Source organism: Thunnus maccoyii, chromosome 8, assembly GCF_910596095.1.
Source record: "Thunnus maccoyii chromosome 8, fThuMac1.1, whole genome shotgun sequence".
Lineage (NCBI taxonomy): Eukaryota > Metazoa > Chordata > Actinopteri > Scombriformes > Scombridae > Thunnus > Thunnus maccoyii.
Window position 1 is genome coordinate 32,452,172 of NC_056540.1, and position 17,939 is coordinate 32,470,110.

The 17,939-nt window shown below is 40.5% G+C and overlaps 1 long non-coding RNA gene across 1 annotated transcript; it reads left to right on the top strand.

The window, feature by feature from the left end:
- The first annotated feature begins 8,140 nt into the window (after positions 1 to 8,140).
- LOC121901341 lies at positions 8,141 to 17,511 on the top strand. The gene is made up of 3 exons (XR_006097252.1): positions 8,141 to 9,318; positions 9,406 to 9,847; positions 17,430 to 17,511. It is a non-coding gene; the product is annotated as an uncharacterized LOC121901341 (long non-coding RNA).
- Positions 17,512 to 17,939: the final 428 nt, after the last annotated feature.

The window sequence follows — 17,939 nt, forward strand, 5'->3', positions numbered from 1 at the left end:
GGCTGAACAAGCAGGAATAAAAGTATTTCTTCATCCCAGCTGCTGTTGCTTTAGTAAACACGTTGGTGGCACTGCCCTGTTTCTGTTCTGCCTGTTTCTTACGTTAGTGGTTTTTGATCTTAATTGACCACTGGCTGTACAACAAATCGCCCTTCGGAGATAATAAAGATTTACTCGACAGCGGGGTTTGTACCGGGCTTCACCTGCTGAATTCAAACCCTCCGTGACTTTCCATGAGCTTCTGTAATTACTCTCAGCCAAATATCCTTTTGTGCTCAGCTGTGGAGCGAGACAGGGGTGTCCTCTGACTCCCCTCCTCTTTGTAATCTTTATCGAACCATTATCCTGTCCTGTCTGTCCGACAAGCAGACTCTATTACCGGTATCACCAGACACTATGAGCTTTCCTTCATGCTGTCATGGCTCTACCAGTGCAGGTTTCTAAAGGCTGATATCAACACTTTCACATTAAAGCTGTTAAATATCTATAATTACTTTGTGTCAGCATTAAAGATCATTTATATTTTACAATAAAACGCTACAATAATCTGCTACTTTTAGGGCTGAGGCCAGGACTGTAGAAATACTGAGCTCATATATTCAAGCAACTCACCACCCTGCAGATAACTTTGCGGAGGGAAAAAGTCTGTAAAATTAATTTTATGAATTAGTGTATTTTTTTTTTTCCATGCTTGATTCATTCAACTTCATGTCCCAGAGTTTTCTACATTATAGTCTAAAAACTCTCTGCCAGGAAATTAATTCTAGAGGGGACAGTTGTTGAATAGTTGCATTTATTCATTTATGTGTTACTTAAATTTACTTGGCCTAAAAGCAGTGGAATTTGAGGGCACTGAATTGAATAAAAATATTGGTGTCAGCCTTTAAAAAAAAAACACTGTGTGTAATGCTAAAATATAAAACTTAAACTACACTTCAGGTGCCAAATTAACCAGAAAAAGAAATGCAGATGACACCAGCTCTGAGGATATGTACGCCCAAAACTACAAGCTGGATTTTCATTAAAGTTTTCCAAGGATATTCATAGTTGACATAGGATGAATGCTTTCTGGTTCTACCAACTCCTGAGGGAAATATCTGGCTCTCTAGCTGCTAAAAGCGCTAACTGTCGCTAACTGTGTCAGTTGTCTGGTGCTGGGCAGGTGGTGTACACCTAGAGCTACTTATCTGAAAACAGCTGCCTGCTGCAGATGAAAATGATGTTATGAGAGCGCTGAGAGTGAACCAAAACAGCAAATTTGCAGTCGGACAGATAAACAATGGGCTGAAACTCACTATAAAGCTCCGTAAAGCCGAGGAGAGATGCAGAGTCACTGATAATTCTTTGTAGGTTCATCACTACGAGTCACGACCAACACACTGTCAGCTCAGACAATAGAATTATAAAAAATATTGATTCTATGTACTTTAAAGATAGTGAAAGCTTCTGGTTTTGGTTAAAAGTTAATAAACATGTTGTGTCTCATGCTTCAAATTATTGCAGACTTTTTTTCTGTATTAAACCAAGATCATGACCCTAACCCCTAACCCTAATCCTAACCCTAAACCCTAACCCTAATCCCTAACCCTTAACCCTAAACCTAACTCCAACCCCTAACCCTTACCCCTAACCCCAACCCCTAACCCTTACCCCTAAACCTAACCCCAACCCCTAACCCTAACCCCTAAACCTACCCTTACCCCTAAACCTAACTCCAACCCCTAACCCTTACCCCTAACCCTAACCCTTACTCCTAAACCTAACCCCAACCCCAACCCCTAACCCTTACCCCTAAACCTAACCCCTAACCCTAACCCCAACCCCTAACCCTTACCCCTAAACCTAACTCCAACCCCTAACCCTTACCCCTAAACCTAACTCCAACCCCTAACTCTTACCCCTAACCCTAACCCCAACCCCTAACCCTAACCCTAACCCTAACCCCAACCCCTAACCCTAACCCCAACCCCTAACCCTTACCCCTAAACCTAACTCCAACCCCTAACCCTTACCCCTAAACCTAACTCCAACCCCTAACTCTTACCCCTAACCCCAACCCCAACCCCTAACCCTAACCCTTAAATAAGTGTTGCCAGTGTCTAAACATGACAGCACGTGTTAATTAACAACATCTTCTCATTATGTTGAGAGGAAATGTAATTCAGGCAGCTTTATGTTACCTTCAAAACATCTGCTTTGCAATTTGGTAGTATAGAAGCATAATTTCTAGGAGACAGGGTTGTATGATCAGCACTGTTACTTGAAGGGAAAATACAGAGTAAGGATGCAAATGTGGGATTCACTGATATGTTGGAATATTGTTTTCATATGCATTTCCATGGTTAAATTACATATTATTAAAGTTCCTTTTCATGGTCTTTACACCAGTTGTTCCTCATGTGTTAAAAAAAGATTAGTTATAACTTGTAAACTTGGGTGGCAGGGAACATACTTAAGATTAACGCCAACTTTGTCAGCTGTTAAAGTTGGAATTTACAAGTCGTCAGGCATCATTTGAATGCATCGGAAGCTGGAGAGGAAGAGAAGATGGACGAAAACGAGAAAGAGGAAGTGTTAACGTTTTGTCATGTGTTCATGTATCAGCACGTGTGGTTTGTGTGTATGTGTGTGTGTGTGTTTTTTTTTACACTCATGAACATATTTGCATAATTGTATGTCTGTCTGCAGGCATGCTAATGTGTGTGTGTGTGTGTTTTCACCCTGCATTTGGTTACTATTTGCTGAACTCTTGAAAAACAAGCTGAAAGAGATTAACAGAGTGTATCTTCACACCATCATGGAGAGGAGGCTTTATGTCGAGGTGTTAAACACACACACACACACAGACAATATTAGCGCGGGAGAATAAAAGACTGCCCCCACCCCCCACCCCCCCGCTTTCTCTCTCCCTCGTGCTGACAGGACGGCTTACAAAGCTTCATCATGATTCAGACATCAGTCAACACTCTGCAGTCGAAGATTAACGTGGATTTATTTGGACGACTCAAATAAGGAAAGTGTGAATCTACGAGGGCTTCCCGTGAAACACACACACACACACAGCAGTAACACATCTGTGCATGTTTCCACAGGGCCGCTTGGTATTTGTTCAGGTTTCAATAGATCCACATCTGATAATGACAAGGTCAATTTGGTATTTTAACAAAAGATAAGAGGAAACTTTATTGATCCCCAGTGTAGAAATTCACATTAAAGTTAACACAGGAAACAGTGTAAAAAGGTAGAACTATTAAAATAATAAAATACATAAATAAAAGAAATTACATTAAAAAATGATACACAATACCTTGAACCATATGAATGAATTGTTCAAATTAGTGCAAAAATATTTTGTCCAGCAGTGCATTTGTAACTGTATATATTATTATAGAATATGTAATACAAATGTAATATATAATAAGAAAACATTAAAACCTTGAATAGAGGCCATCTGCCTTGACTGGTTGGGTTGAGAGAGGAGCGAGAAACACAGAGAAGCACAGCAACAACAATAATAACAATACCAACAATAATAACAATACCAAAAGCAATAATAACAATAGAAATATGATTAATAATTGTAATATTTATTAATGTTTTCTAAAACAAACAAAAGGCGGAAAGCAAGTAAAATATCCTTTGTGGAATAATTAACAATATCAGCTAAAGAGCAAATATCTCTGGCACTGTGCCGCCTCCTGCCACACTCTGCGATTGAACCGACAACCTCTCCGCTGTAAGTCATCCTCGCTGGCTGCCTGCCGGCCGCCCCGTCATCTCTACCAGCGAGAAGCTGCGGGTTAAATCCCCGACCTCTCGATCGACTCCCACCGCAGGTTCCTCTCTCCTCTTTAATTCCCTGCGGGGATCATTAAAGCTCCGGCTAACAGTCAAATCACACCTGTGGAGATTTCCTGGTCTTGTGCACCATCTCTGGGAAGCCGGATAGAGCTGCTGACTCGGTGTCAGTAATAAGGAGCAGAGATGGATGAAGAATTTAAATCCTTCAGGTAAAGTATCAATACCACTTTGGCTTAGAGCTCTATTAAAAGTTATGTATTCAAAATGTTATTTTGTTAAAAGCATGGAAGTATTTAGTTTGATTTACCATGTTATAGTTTTTAAAAGTAAAAGTACACATTCATATATATCCAGTCTGACTCTAAGGGCATGTTCAAACCTAGAGTTGGTTTGCTCTGCTCTAAATCCGTGGATGAGTAACTTTTTTTTACGCAGAGAAAAATCAGATCGAACCCAAACACATCACTAAAAACCAGGTGAGAACATTGTCGTATTTCTGAGACAAGAGTGAAAACGCAAACACAGGAAGAAGCTCCTATCTGTCCAAATATCAAGAACACAACATACTTGGTTGTTAGCCCGGGGGCCAGATGCATAAACGACACACAAAACCATGCATACACTGTTTCATAAACTGGTATTTATAAACACAGAATGTGTGGTGAGAATGTGGCACCTCATGTATTTTTCAGACCAGGTGTACACATGTTTTTCTGAAGTGATCTGAGGGTAATGTGATGAGGTGGAGATGAAACTGACAACCTAAACTAACCGCTATTTCCTCCACAGCAGCTCTGGACTACACACCAGTCACTGATTACTCTTCCTCGCCCCCCAGTGACCGCTAGCTCCTCCTACAGCCCATGGGTCGTAAGTCCAACCTCCCCTTGGTTTTAATATTCCAGTAGTGATGAGTGATAGCTGGCTTGACTCATCATGATTTGGATTGTTTGCTTGCCACAGAAAGAAGCGAATCAAATGGTCATGAATCTGGATTCAAAACAAAGCCTGTTATTATGTTCTCTGCTTATCAATAGCTACACTTGTGGTTCTGGAGGTTGTGACTCAAATTCTGGAGAAACTCAGAATGTTGATTTAGCGTGCAAAGCCTCTTGCATTGCAACAGCGTGGGAATTATTCATATGAAAGTACATAGTATTATATCCAAAACGGACTATATTAAAATGGCGCTGACATTTTTGTGAAAAGTAGTTTATCAGTCTCAGTCGTTACCTGTACTGTATCTAAGCTGAAGTGTTTTGAACTCTGGGCTGTAAGTGTTTGTCTGAGGAAAAATTATACTGGAGAGGTACTAGTTATTGAGTGTTATCATTCACCCGCTGCACCTGTGGGTTCAATAGATGTTTATTTGATTTGATATCCAGCTACGAAAATTCAGAACTTCTTATTCTGGGTGATATGAACATTAATTGAAAACTAACACTTCTGATAATCTAAAAAACCTCTACAGTGAATTCAGTCTCATGCAGTTTATTTCTTTCCCTTCTCTTACAAAGATCCAACCCACGTATCACTACCAGAAGGAATTTCAAACACTTTCCAAGCATTTTTATTCAATTTGTACTACATTGATGTTGGGTTTACCAGTGCAGTTCCCAATCCACACTTAGCCTTAGACTATTTTCTGCAAACATTTAATTCCATTGCAGACAAGAATGCACTTTTTAAGAAATTCAGAGTCAAAAACAGGAACAATTCTTGGTTTTGTTCGGAAATAGCTGAAATGTTACATGAAAGGTATGGTGACTGGTGCAAAGCAGGAACAACTGAGTCATCCTCTGATTGGCAATATTTCAACAACAATAGGTGTCTCACTGTTATTCAAAATACCAAATCATCATTTTATGTCTCTGCGCTATCTGAAAGTAAAGGAAACCCAGCAAACTTTTGGAAAACAGTTACATCATTATTATCTTCCGCATCCTCACCCAATGAAATTGTTCAAGGTTCAACCACTATCTCAGTTGGAAAGCAAATATGTGATGTATTCAATGAACACTATTTCTTCAGGTTATGTATTTGAAAATGCCTGATCTCCTACCACTGTCTCTGATCATAGTGCACCTTGCTGGGCAAACAAATAAGGCACTCAGACCTTTGCATTGAAGCCTTTTATGAATCATAAAGTATTTAATGCTCTTTGCTCTATCGATCCAAAAAAGTCAGCTGGGGCTGATCAGTTATAGCTAAGGCTTTTATTATTAGCAGCTCCATGGCTAGTTGAATGCTTAATTTATATTTTTAATCTGACTGTGGTAACAGAAAGCATCCCCGACCTTTGGAAGACAGCCTACATCCCACCTTTGTATAAAGGGAGTCAGTCCAATGAGCTAAACAATTATCAACCAATTTCTTAACTATCATGTTTAGCTAAAGTGTTAGAGAAACTGGTAAACGATCAGGTGAGAACATTTTTAACTCAACACCCCATTTTAAAGTCATATCAATCAGGATTTAGAGCTGGGCATAGTACTGTGATGGCAGCATTGAAGGTCTACAATTATGTTGCTCATGCATAGAATAACAAAATTGTGTCACCATTTTTATTAATTTATCTAAGGCTTTCGATACTGTTGTTCATCAAATTCTTTTGAAACACCTGAAATCTATTGGATTTCATTAAAAAAAATGTAATTAGTTTGCAAATGATCTCAGTGTTAGAACACGAGCTGTTGTGGCTGATGGCTATAAGTCAAGCTTTAGGAGTGTTAACAAAGGTGTGCCACAGGGTTCCATTCTAGGACCACTATTATTCACAATCAAACTTGCATTTTGATTTCTGTGCTCTACAGCAAATTTTAATTGATCTTAAATTACTTTTAAACTCTGATAAAACAAAATGCATGCTGTTTTCTAGAAAATAGTCCCACTGAAGTGAATATTACTACCCTTAATGGGACACCAATTGAAAGAGTATCTCTCTTATAAATACCTTGGTTTCTGGCTTGATGACAAGCTGTGCTTTAAGAAACATATTAATGAACTAAGTCCTTAAAAGCAAAACTGGCATTCTTCAATAGAAGCAAGGCTTGTGTTACCCAGATTTGCAGAAAGCAATCTTTTTATCTATTATGGACTATGGCCATGTAATTTATATGCATTCTCCTGCCTCTCTCTGCCAGTCTATCAATCTGCCCTAAGGTTCATAACTGGGGATGAACCCATTGTTGTACACTATATGAGAAAGTTCGGAGGCAGTGGCAGAAAACTGGCTCTTAAATACTATGCTCCACACAAGTGGACAAACTAATCTCTTTTAATCAATTTCAATCTCTTTTGACTGACATAAAGTAGCGTAAATGCACGTGTTTTTGAATTGACCAGTGCAGTGCCCGCACAAAATGTGCCTGTTCTGAATGTGCCAATTTCTTAACACCTAGAGAGAATAATACCCCTCCACTAAATGCCTCTCATGCAGACCATCAATAGATGCTACAGTTTGCCCATGTTCCCTAAATGCCTCACATGCAGGCTATCGGGAGACTACAATTCTGAGCTGAGCTAAAGTTGATCAGATGAAATGCAGTGCCCATTCAAAATGTCCCTGAGACATCCCGCACTATGTTCACCTGAGGAATAGAACTTCTCTGAACTTTTTCAGTTCATCCTCTATGGTAGGTCTTATCACTATGGATGTAATCCCCCCTCTGGCCACAATGTGGGCAGAGTGGCGCTGTTCATATTCCCACTCACTGACTCCACGGGCAGAAGAAGAAACAGAAGCAGCATTGTATATGAGGTATTTTTATATATATTTCTCGAGAACCCTTCATCCAAACAACTTCACACCCAACATTGTAATTCCTTGAGTCCTCAGCAACACATCTGCCAAGTGTAAAGTCGATCGGATGAGCAGTTGTCAAGATACATGAAAAATTATAGCTGGACCACCAATCACAGTGCTGAAAGTAGCATTTTCTTCCTAGCAACAGCAGAGGCGCCCAATTCTGATAGGCTGACAAAAGGGGCTTCTCTCATTTAACCCTTCACACTCTAACACAAACTGAATAGGCAGGTTTGAAGGGTTTGGGTGGGACATACCAAGTTCAGTGAGCCCCATCACCATACAGTGTTAAAACATGTATTTTGAAAAGAAAAAACATTTAAAATAAATACAGAATACAACCATTTAAAGTTGTATGTCCCTCCCCTAATCCAAAATAAAAGAGTCCCTCCCAAGTACTTAAAAAATTATTTGATGTGCCTCCCCCGTTTGCACCACCCACCCCCCTCATAAATGACAAACAGTCCCTAACGTCTTCATTCTTTTAATTTATATAGGAGTCAATGTTTTATTTCGCTCTTAATATTCTTTTTATTTCATCCTCAGTTGTGACACCTTGTAAAGTCAGTTTAGATATGAGCGCTACAAACTAATCATTGATTACATTTCTGGGATATAACTGCCAACAATGATTTACAGGCTAATGTGATGAATTATTGATATGGATGATATAAAGAGCCGTACAGCCGCGCGTAAAGGTCACACTAACTACAGCTGTTCTGCTGTTGGAGAACCTCACCGGTGCAACACAGTCATCAATCTACAGAGTTTTATGCATCTGGCCCTTCATTCATTCTCCAGCTAGCTGCTAGCAACTGTTGACGTCAGGGAGGCATTTCAAACTCGCAGCCTTGTCGTCAGTCAGATGGAGGTCGGATCACATTCACACCATGAACCAACCACTACAGAATTTGTTTGTGACCAGGCAGAGACCACTCGGGTCCACTGGGGACGGCTGTGACCCAGGAGGTGGAGCAGGTCGTCCACTAACTGCTGGGTTTGTAGTTCAATCTCCAGGTCTTCCTGTCCATGTGTCAAAGTGTCCTTGAGCAAGAAACTGAACCCCAAGTTGCTCCCGATGGCCTTGCGTGGCAGCTCTGAGTGTGTGTGAATGGGTGATTCCCTTCCTCTCAATGGTCCCTCTGTGGGTTGTTTGGGTGCAAGTACGATTGCTGTGTTCAGATCTGCCCAAAGGAATCACACCAAAGAGGAAAACAAACCTGAGTCTGATCAACTGGACTGAATGCAAGTTTGAAAACACCCTTATTCATCGGTATCTTTGTTGTAGTGCTTTGAAAAGTGCCCATGGAGTGATGTCATCTGTTTCTGCTCTGTGCTGTATTTTCAGTTTGGTGCTCAGCTGTATAGGCACAAAACCATCAATATCTCAGGAACAGATGTAGATAATTTCATCAGATTTTAACATATAAATGAGAACAAGGAGCTTATTACACAGTTATCAGTTGGAAAATCACTGCGCCTGTGCTTTAATGTATAGAGTTACTTTGCACATGTGTTTTAGAGACATTCTTTTGATTTCTCACAGCTTCTCCTTTCACGAGTTGAGGACGAAGACGAGGATGTGGAGCTGTTTAACCTTACTTCCAGACTGTTTCCTGTTCACAGAGTCGATCCTGCAGCTCCAGGCAGAGGTGACAGATAAGATCTCTCCCACTTCAACTTAAATATACGAGGAAGGTGGAGTTCAGCAGGTAACTTCCACACAGCACAACTCAAAGACTGTAATCATGAGTGCAGTTTTTTTTTTTTAAGATTACAGGTTTTCTCTCCTCACACAGGCGGAAAGCATGAAGAGCGCTTTTACCAGGATGCATTTTAGGAGGTGTTTTTCTTTTTTCAGCGAGAGATAAAAATGTCTCTGAGTGTGTCACGCAGGACACCCTTTCTTCCATTGTCCTCGCCTGTGTTAGAGAGGGTGGCGACAAGAGAAAAGTCTGGCAGCTAAAAAGCATTCCTGCAGGGTTATCTTCATCGCCTCGCACTCTGACTCTCGCTCACCGGTCGTCTGTTTGCAGAGAAGGTTTCAGTGGCACCGGTCACGTCTCTCTCACCACCTGATTTTATTGGACATCTTTATTGTTGTTGGGTCCGGCGGGGTGGACATGGATGCTGGATGCTTTAATTAAAAGTGTTGGACCTGGTCCTGGGGGTTTCTGTGGGGAGGTGGGCGTGTCCTCGTTCCCTTCCTGATACATACGGCGAGGTTGGCTGGTACATGTGGTGAGTATTTGTTAGACATGTATGAATCACACTGAGGCTTTTGTGTGGGCAGTGCACACCATAAAAAAAACATCCATGTTACTGTAGGTTTCAGCTTTCCAGACATTTGTTCTTATTAAAAATATACATAAATAAACAGTTAATGCAACGAGATGATTCTACTTTACAATATAGTTGCTCTTGTTCCAGAAATATCTGGAATGTCTAGAAAAGACTGTCAGGACTTTTTTTGTTAGATACAGACCAGGAGCGTTAACGAGTAAATAAACTTTGAATCACTCATATAAGTCATGTTTGCATGGAGCAGTTGGGCCTCAATCAGTGATGTCAGAGCATCCATGAGCTGTCAATGGCTTAATTCATAATTAAATTTGGACACAAGTGTGCATATTATCTGCTCCATTAATTATTTTAGCGGATTTCAGTAGGATAGAGTCCTGTTGTAGTTATTTGTAGCCCTTTCAATCAGTACCTATAAATAAATTACAGCATTTTATATGATACTTGTTCCAAATGAGGTTCAGTGGCTGAAGTCGATGGCTGTACACCAGATGTAACACCACTGGTTTAGATCACAGCAGCTGTTTTTTGAACTACAGTGTGATTCAGTGATGATCATTTTCATTAGTGATTAATCTGTCGGTTATTTTCTTGATTAATTGATCAGTCATTCGGTCCGCAAAATGTCATAAAATGACGTGAAAAATGTCAAACACTGGTTCCCAAAGCCCAAGATGCAGCGTTAAATGTCTTGTTTTGTCCCGACCAACAGTCCACAACACAAATATATTCAGTTTACTGTCACAGAAATTTACAAAAACCAGAAAATATTCCCATTTAAGACGCTGGAGCCAACCATTTGCTCTTAAAAAATGATTAAAAATGGTGAATCTATAATCAAAATACTTGATGATAATAATAATTAAGTCAAATGACTATTCAATTAGTCAACTAATCCTTTAATAAGGTATAATAGGACTCAGTAAAGGCACTTAGAAACAGTGTGCACAACTCCAAATCTCTGAATGATGTTGGGTGCACAGTTGCGATCAAGACTAAACAAACAAAACAAAACAAACGCATTTCAGTGTAAAGCCATTATCAGCGTAGCTTTACGCTTAAACGCGTTCGTTTTCTGTCCACATCAAAATATAAAAGAAGGTGGATTAGTGAGTCCCGTTGTTTTGTTTTGTTTGTTTAGGACTCAGTAGAGGACTTAATGAAATGGTTAAAATGGAAAAGTAACTTTTAGACAGTTATTGCATTCAATCTAGAATATTAAATAGTCTTTTCATAGATTTGCTTTCTTTATTTAAATCAACTATGATCAATGTTTTCATAATAGCAATATTTGAAATGATAATGTAATGTTGTATGTACTAGCTCATTGTTTATCTGTCCGGCTGCAACTTTACTGTTTTGGTTCACTCTCAGCGCTCTCATAGCGTCGTATTCGGCCGCAGCAGGCAGCTGTTTTCAGAGAAAACGCTCTAAAAAGCTGCTGTACACTACCTGCTCAGCACCAAAACGGCAAACAGACACAGTTAGCTGTAGACTAGCTGGTGAACATAGTGGAGCATTTAGCAGCTAAAGAGCCAGATATTTCCCTCAGGAGTTGGTAGAGAGTAAAAACAGAGCTAAAAGAGAGTGAATATTGGACTTACATTCACCAGGTGGACAGAAACACGACTCCACATGAATGATAATGTTGCTCCGTAACTGCTGGATGTGGAAATAAGCAACTGTTTACAAAAATGTGATGGCAATGCATGTAAAGCTAACCTATATCTGATGACAACAGCATCACTTGTTTTATTTTATATCTACTGAAAAGCCTGCGGAGGCTGTTACAGCTGCGGATTAAGTGTCCATATACTTTTGGACATATTGTCTACATTTACTGCACAATGGCCTTTCTTGTTTTCTTCAGCTCTTCTTTAATGCTTTTAACTGAAACTCCCGTGTACACAGAATGTATTGTTCAACCAAAAAAAAGAAAGATTTTAGGCTTAAGGTGCCTGTTTTTTTTTTTTTACAGTGTGCTCTCCATTGTGCTGTGCTGACACACATAAAAAGTTCCTCTGCTTCAATTTGTGCCAATCTGACTTTGGAAAAAGGGGAAAATATGTTCTTTCTCCACGGTGATCCGTCTTCAAAGTGGGCCTGTGTGTGCTGAGGAGGGTGGCGGGGGGGTGATAAGTGTTGGGGATGTAGTAAATTTGAATACAATGACATAAAATAAAGCTGGTTGTCATGCTCGCCGGTTCTGCTCCGGCGGGCCTTTCCTTTCTGTCTAAAGCTGCTCGACACAGTTCCGGATTTACCAAATCCTCCGAAGACGAAACGAACCCTGTCGCTTCATTGTGTGAGAGCAGCCGTCAAACAACCCCCAACACCCCCCCCCCCCCCCCCCCCATCCTCCAATCATCCCGCTGGTCCTCCTCTCTCTCTCTCTCTCTCTCTTCTCTCTCTCTCAACACAGATGGGGGAGGACAGGCAGGAAGTCAGGTTGCAGTTTGAGCTTTTAAGCATTTGGGGATTGGTTTCAATTTAATGCGGCAACGTAAAAAAGAAAGAATCAATTTCAAGTAGCTGGGTCTCTTGAGTCACGTGGTCGAGCGAGCAGTGGAAATGACAGAGAGAGAGAGAGAGAGAGAGAGAGGATAGAGAGATAAAAAGCTCAGATAGCCTAAAAGGAACAGAGAGAGAAATAATTATGGGAAAACCTGCCATGTTACAGGGAAGTAAGGAGAAATTAAATCTGCAAAATAAACTTAATTAGCGTCTATGTTTTGTACAAGTGATCTGTAACGTTTATCTCCAAATGGGAGAAATTCTAAAAAGGCTTAATGTGAAAATAGTTAATGAGGGGAGAAAAAAAAAAAACTATTTCACCAAGAGAAGAAAAATTTAAAATATTCCCATGAAGGGTATGATGATAACAATAATAAAAAGCTAGTTTGATAACATTTTCTTAATAAAACATCTGGTAAAAAAAAAACTGCCACAAAGCTTCAGGGAGGAAAATATTCATTAAATATGTGTAAACATCAATTTAAGACCAAAACAAAAAAATCAAGAAAAATAATTTTAAAAAATTATCCAGGAGGAAGCAGGAGAATATAAAAAGATCATCAGACAAAATTTGAGTCAATAAAAATAAATATGAAGGCCAAAACATTTAGAAATAAATCCCCAGTTGTAAAATCTTAACCAAACTAATATGACTGTGGGCAGTTTGTTCTCTCAGAGCCGTGCTGAGGAGTAATTCAGATTTTAATTTGCTGCCCAACATTAAAAGGAAATCAGAAAAAAGACTCTCTGAAAAGCGAGCACATTAAAAGATTTAGAAAATGAGATGGTGCCCGTCCGAAGCTGGTAAATATATCGACCACACATCACTCAATGCTCTGGGATTAACGATATATATAAACTAATTATTGATGCTGTGGTTTATTTTACAATTAATCCTGGATCTACACATGAATAAAACTCTTTTCTTAAAACTCTGAAACAGCCCAGCTAATCAACTATTCATTCATACTCAGCAGGTTCAAGAAACACGAGCAGTCCGACAATCAGAAAGGTTTAAATTTATTCTGATTACCTAAACCACTTTGTTTACACTGGTGTCCCACAAGGATCTATACTCGGACAACTTATGCTACGTGTCAAATCTCATACTTCTGTACTTACACTTACTGGATGGTGCACTCAAAACGGTCAAAAAGTTGAGTGTGGAACTATGGACACTTCTCACCCTCAATGGTCGCCATCTTGGCTACGTAGCGTAAGGGGAGGGACCACTTTTCAAACTGGAAATAGCGGCTGAGTACGTTGTAACTACGGTGAACATCGCCACATTATACTAATGTAAGTTATACATGTGTTTTTTAGCACTAAGCTCCACTATACTGTTGTCGGATATAAGCCATCAGTATGTTTTTTGGGTTAATTTAGCAGTCTGTAATGATTTGGTAGCACGAACGATAACGCGAATGCTAACGCTAGCTAATGCTAATTTGCGATTGAAGTGCACAACAGCCATGTTTGATTTGAGACAACACTACCCTGTCAAAATTCGCTCACTACACCAGTAAGTACACAGTGTACTACATGAAAGTGTACTAACAGAAGTCTGTGATTTGAGACACAGCTTTAGTCTGTATATAAAGGATCTGCCCTATTTGTCCTGATGTAGAGATCCAGTTGTGTACTGATAACTCAGTGATCTCTGCACAGACTCACTAATGCAACCAGTAATGTTACAGCGTGGCTAAACTGATCATCTCTCAAGTTAAATGTAACAAAAACTGCAGGTATGTTCTTCTCAAAACAGCCATGCAACCCTCCTGAGCCAGATATAATGATATCAGGGCAAAAGCTACAAGCTGTGACCGAGTTTAAGTATCTAATCTTTCCTTTAGCTTCCACATTTTCTCATATTTTTGTGAGAGCCAGGCACGTGCTAACAAATCGCTAAAGCTGCTTTCAGTGAGCACAGTAGTGCCAGACATATTTGAATAACTGGAGAGAAAAAAAAAATGTGGGCAGCGATTCAGAGGAATGAGGCTTAACAAAAACTGAAATTCTTAAGTCGTATGACCAAGGGCTTCCCTGTCTCTCCCTCGATCGAAAATCAACACTGACTGAAAATGTGTGACCTGCAGACACATCAGGTCAGTTAGAAATGTGAGCTTGAAACGAGGCCTTTCACTGATGCTGTTAAAAGTTTGTTTGTGGTCTCATGCTTTGTGTTCAGTGACTTATGAAGCACTCGGTGACGCTCGCTCAACAAAAAAGGTGATATATAAATAAGCTATGGTGCATTTTCACAGTCATGCCAGTAAAAGCTCATTTGAATTTGAGAGATGAGAGGGAGGGGAGGGGGAGGGAGGGGAGGGGGGGATGAGGTGCTGAAGGATGTGCAGGCAGGAGGAAGGAGCTTGAATCAGATCCAGACGGCTCCTCGGAAAGTGAGACGAGCCGACAGCCAAACACAGCGGAGGACTTCAGAGGACAAGAGACGGAGAGTAATTAAAGGTGTTTCTAAAGGGGCCGTTTGATGTAAAGCTTCCCAGCAGGACTCGCTTTCACACCGCGGACAGGAGGAGAGCTAACATGACAGTTGGCAATAAATCTGAAAACACTTTTGTTGTTTCCTGCGCAGATAAACACACACAGAGGCTCCGTATATGACAGGAACTCAGAAAATCTAAAAATACTCTGCGGTTTAATTAGGCCAATGATGACCCGGTGAGCTTTCAGGAGGGTAAACAGCCGCTTTCATGCTTCCTTCCCTTTTTGTTGTTATTGTTTGGATGCAGAGCCACCTACTCTCAGGTAACGAAGCTGCCAGAACCTCAGGAGCCACAAGAAAGGGCTTCTTGTTTTGGTGGAAGGGCACCTCTGCTGTTTATCTGCCAGCAATTAGCATGGCAAATGCTGCGGCTCTGGCCTGCATTCAGCGTGACTCAATCAGCGAATACATTAGCGACATAAAGACGACAGGGAGAGAATGCAAAAGCGATGCAGAAAATAAACTGTAAGAGATGACAACAGAACGGCTCAGAGAGGGAAAAATAGATGTTTTTACACTGAGTAACTAATCATTCACAATCCAGATCTGTTTACAGAGAGGATGATTATCCACAATCACTGCAGGTATGTGATGTTAAGAGACAAAGAAGAAGAGGATGCATAGTGTCCTCATTGCTGCTGGGATGTAATCCTCATTGCTACAACGCTGCTGGTTTCCAGCAACTTCTTTTACTCATCGGAGCGGTTAACAAACATTTATTCCAAGGTTTACAGAGATGGTAACAACCCGACACACTCAGCATCGATTGAGTCATTTAAAGATCAAAAGACAGCCAGATTGAAACCAGGCTAAGTTTGCTTAAACCATTACGCCTAATGGATGCAATTTGTACCCCTCAGTCAAAAACAACTAAATTTTGTCAAACCAGAACACACAATCATACACACACTGTAACTTACCCTTTACAAAGATGTCTTTTTCTCTGATTGCAAAGTGGAACCGCTGATGTTCATCCTTGAGATTTTGCTTCATAATTATAAAATTTCTGACTTTTCCTCCAGTAAAAGTTTTTACAGTTACATCCATCTGTAATGTTAGCGTGCATAAAGCCACACCATGCTATTGTGTTTTGTTGTTAGAGAAAATGTACGGGTGTTACATTCATTTGAACTCTGTTTGAAGGTAAACGACAGCGTGTTGAGTCTCCGGGGAGTTCCACGTGGGGTTGATGAAACTTGTGAAGAATGTAAATGTACTTTGTGGGTATACCTTGTACATTGCCAGGCTACTTTTTTTGGGTTTATGACTGTTAAATATGTACTTATCTGGTTCTATTTTATGTTTTCTGTTGATAGTCATAGCCCACTGCCGTATTTTGTTTTTGTTATTTTTCTTTTAAATCTTTTTTTTTAATGTTAACTCTGCCACAAGCTGTGAAAGCACATGAGCTGCTCTCTGAAAGGACTCAGTAGCTTACACACACTCAGGTTAAAATGACCTGTGGCAAATGTGGCCAACAATAAAAATTAAAAGCTACAAGAACCCCGGAAGTAATTGTGTACCTGTGTGGCATCTAATTCCACGGGCTACACGTGTATGTGTGTGTAAACCACAAGTGTTGAGAAGCGAATGCATCATGTAACTCTGTGGAGCAGATTCACCATCATGTAAACTAATGATGTTTCAACAGCCAGTCATTTAGATCTGTGTGATCCAGGGCCTGACTACACGCTGGAATATGCTTATTGTGATGCAGCAGTCTGCAGTTTAATAGATTGTCTTAAAATATGAAGAAACTTTTCGTTATTCTATGTGGTTAACAGAATGTGGGCACTCGGACATCACACCTATACTGTACCTAATTGTTCAACATGTGATCTCAAAACTATGGACATTAATCTGCAGCTATAACAGACTCCACTTTTGCAGCAGGGTTTTCCAAATTTTACTCTCAAAAGTAAATCTTCCAACCAAAAACTGACAAAGCTAAAGTTACACCAGCATCTGTCTCCTTTCAGAAAATGTCACAGCTAAATATATCTACACATCCTTGCAAAACAGACAATGCAGGAAGGTTGGAGGTAATATCTTTCAGCTGGAGGTTAGCTTCCAGTTACATGTTAGCACAAGGCAGCTGTCTCTGTAGCTGTTAGCAGGTCAGCTACTGGAGCTCCAACTGGACTGTAAGTGAGCAAAGTTTAATCTGGAGACTGACCCTGTCTCTTTTGTGGAGCAGTTTCTACTCCAGCAAAGCAAATTCACCGCTGCTACACCGCTAACATGATAGCGTCCTCCATATTGAGCTCTCGGACTGGTCTGACTGGATCCTGCAAGACAAGTCAAACCGTGACTTTTCCTGCTTCTGAAGGCCAGCGAGAGATGATGCAAAACTGGTTTTTTACATCATATATTTGAGATTAAGACATTAAACTGACTAGACAAAGAGCAAATATCAGCTACAATGATAAAAGCAGCAATCAGATGGAAATTCTGGAGGGAAAAAGTGCTGGAATTGTCCTTTTAATTCTCATCTTTTTTCAGTCTACAGGTCAGATATCAGCTGGAGGAGAGAGAGAGAGAGAGCATCAAACATTAGAAGTAAAAAAAAAACAAACCAATTTATCTGACGGACAGTGAGTGAGGACGGCAAGACGTTTCTTGTTTGCTCTCCTGACGGCCGTGTCTCCGCTCGCCGCATGAGAACAGGATGTTTTATCAGGCCTCGTGTCTGTTTCTCCGACTCTACTCCGCTCTACTCCGCCACTGTCTCTGCTCCAGTCCTGTGTACACAAATCTGCCGATGGAAGAAGGCGTTTTGAATTGCAAATGACGCCGAGGGAGCGATTGGGGAGGAGGAGGAGGAGGAGGATGTGTAGGGGGAGATGGGAGGTGGTGGGTGGTGGGGGGGGGTTGATGACAAAACTCTCCTTCTGCCAGACGGGTGTAACACGGCGAGAAGAAAGTGTGTTTACAAACGATACGATCTGCAAATGGAGCATCGACGGCAAAGCTCTCAGGACGAGATGGAGTCCAGGAAGAAGTGTCCTCTCT